The sequence below is a fragment of the Idiotropiscis lumnitzeri genome, unplaced genomic scaffold (assembly GCF_059441095.1).
Source record: "Idiotropiscis lumnitzeri isolate Australia: NSW breed Sydney's pygmy pipehorse unplaced genomic scaffold, RoL_Ilum_1.0 HiC_scaffold_23, whole genome shotgun sequence".
Lineage (NCBI taxonomy): Eukaryota > Metazoa > Chordata > Actinopteri > Syngnathiformes > Syngnathidae > Idiotropiscis > Idiotropiscis lumnitzeri.
The window spans coordinates 3936518-3939443 of record NW_028283561.1 but is presented as its reverse complement, the minus strand read 5'-3'; the positions used below and the strand labels follow the sequence as shown (position 1 = coordinate 3939443).

General features: G+C 43.6%; 1 long non-coding RNA gene across 2 annotated transcripts; it reads right to left on the bottom strand.

Annotated features, from left to right (window-relative positions):
- Window positions 1-275: 275 nt before the first annotated feature.
- LOC148316078 (uncharacterized) lies at window positions 276-1533 on the bottom strand. Of its 2 annotated transcripts, XR_015840388.1 has the most exons (3): window positions 1315-1361; window positions 1171-1237; window positions 276-637 (listed from the first exon to the last, which is right to left on the bottom strand). It is a non-coding gene; the product is annotated as an uncharacterized LOC148316078 (long non-coding RNA). The 2 variants fall into 2 exon arrangements; XR_015840387.1 differs by having other exon boundaries at window positions 1171-1533.
- Window positions 1534-2926: the final 1393 nt, after the last annotated feature.

Here is a 2926-nt window from a genome sequence, read left to right as displayed (position 1 = left end):
TATATTATTAAGATAAGATGTCCTTTATTAGTCCCACAATGGGGAAATTTGAGGTGTTACAGCAGCAAAGATATAGAGAAAAGGCTCAATAGTGAGCCACGCTGCTGTAAACAGGCAGCCACTCGCGCGGCGCCGGAACCGGTTGTTATGTAACCCCCGATTACTTAAAGATAGTGTTAGTTTGATATTTAATAAATTGGACCAGACTCTAGATTCTCGAAGGCTACAATAGTGATAATTGATAGGTGTGTGAATGAAATAGCTGGAGGCAGAAATGAGCAACAACAATAACTGTATTAACATGGAAAACAAAACAATTATTTACAAATTCACAGCCGGCATCATATACATAAAATAAATCACAAATCCCAAAAATTAGAAATAATAATCCCAAAGTCCTACTGAGCTCAGTAATATTTTGTTTAAGTCAGTCAATGTTCTTTCCGGTAGTCTTGGGGAAAAAAGTCTTGTCGTGGTGGTAATTAGGTGTGTTACCACGTGATGTTCACAAAGAAGTTGGTGAAGACTGTGGTTCCTTTATCGCAGATGTGGTTCTGGGCTCAGGCTCGCCATCTCCATCAAAGGAGAATCCATTCAGTTTCGGATCTTGGTTTAATGCCAAGACAAAAAACCCAGCCTGCATAACAATAATGAAATTATTGTATGCAGCTAATAAGTCTATTATCAGTTTCCAGTATCATCAGTCGCTATAGCTCTATAGTTTTCAATTATCATAAATACTGCATCTAAATATCACATTTATAACAGTTATTAATTTACATGCATGTTTTCCAAATTGTCATTGTAACACATGAAATGAACTCATGAGCTAACAATAAACACATTTCTCAATATGTCCAATTTCTCAATAACCATGTTTAATGGTTTACATATCAATCACTTCAATAAAGAAATAATTGTATAACAAACATAACTGAGTCAATTCAACATTTCACTTTTAACACATATTACATCAAAATGAGCAGTTATACATTTGTTTGTCAACATAAACCTTGCTTTAGAAAGACCTTAAAACAAGTAAAATCAACTCTTTCACTGTAAACAAGCAGTACATTTCCACTCGCGATTAGCATTAGCTTAACGTTAGCTTAGCGTTAGCCTCACATAAACGTTTTTACGACAGTCCATAGCAAGTGCATGGCGACTCACCAATACGACGTTCAAGTACGAACACGGTCGAATTGTCACAGACCCTCAGTTCTCACTGGTATCCACACTTGAGATAAAACATTTCCCAATTAACATTTTATTATTGGTCACATTTATATCAACTTCAATAAGTATTTCACTCACCGAACGGCACATTAGCATTAGATATCGTCACGCAACCTTTCAGTAGGGTGTCCAGGCGTAAAAGAACGATATACACAGCTAATCTCGAGATAGCATCTCGAGAAGGCGGGACAACTTGACTTTGACGAATCAGAAAGTCATAATCAGATGAATGACACTCCAAACAGGAAATCAAGTAGACGAGAGATATACACTTCCTCTTAACACAATAAATGTTTTTTCAAAATAAAATGGTGTTTTCTCTACTGGGTTACATTATGTTATGTGGAATGACACTGAACGATGGAAGGTGGAAGCATGTGGAAAGATCGTGAATGACATTGAATGATTTGGAATGACACTGAAAGATTTTGAATAATACTGAATGACACTGAATGAAGTAAAACTCTCTGGGAGCGGGCCAATTCAAGATAGCTGCCGCACTGTGGGGGAGGCTTTGGTACCAAATTTGGAAAGAGACCCAAACGGTTGGGTCCATTTTATATCAGTGTGGGGGTGAAACGTTGGTCTTGGCGGAGCTGTCTGAATATTGGAGAAGTGAGAAGACAAAGTAAAACAGAACAATTAAAATCACTCTTCAAATACATATTGTTTGGTAAGCAGAGCATGATTTACAGCTCACCATTTTATTGCATGCACCAAGCATGTTATACATTTTTCTGTCCACGGGATGGCGTAGTCAAGAAAAATGAAGCATCTCGAAGCCCATTCGTGTGTGAAGTATTTCCCTGCAGGGCTTGGCTGCTTTATGGGGCTTCATTTTGCCATCACTAGTTTTAGATAGTTTTAATTTTTGAAAGAGCATTTTCATTTTACAGTGAACCCTCGCTACTTCGCGGTTCACCTTTCGCGGGTTCAGTGCTTCGCGGGTCTAAAAAATATTCGGGGGCATTGTAGTTTCGCCGAGCGGCACGACGGGGCGCTGGAGCTGTTAGACGGCCGGCATGCGCCGAAGAAGAGCGTGGGCGAAGAGGAGAGTGGACGAAGAAGAGCACGTTCCCCCGGGCACGATTTGGGGCGACGTTTCGCGCGGTTCGGACCGTACCAGAGCTCCGGCCAGCGTGCGTGGCAGTTAAGCCGAAGAGGAACAACTTCCGCCCGGGCACTAGCGGGGCGACATTTCGCTCTGTTCGGGAGCGTACGAGAGCTCCGGAGGAGGCCGGCCGGCGTGCGTGGCAGTTAAGCCGAAGAGGAGCACCTTCCCCGGGCACGGGCGGTGTCAAGCGGCCCCTAAGTTTAACCGAATGGAAGCTCCGGAGGAGGAGGGCATGCTCGCGTCACAGTTAAGCCGAAGAGAAGCACCTTCCCCGGGCACGGGCGGTGCCAAGCGGCCCTTAAGTTTAACCGAATGGAAGCTCCGGGGGAGGAGGGCGGGCGTGTGTCACAGTTAAGCCGAATAGGAGCACCTTCCCCGGGCACGGGCGGGGCGAAATGAAACCGAGTTCAATCGAACGGAGACACGCTTCGGGGGAGCAGGTCCGGCGTGCATGACAATTAAGCCGAAGAGGAGCACCTCTTCCGCCCGAGCACGAGCGGAGCGCGAGGCTGTCAGTTATGAATGAATAAATGAATAAAAAAAATAAATGAAGAATGCCACCTTTCATTTCACAGG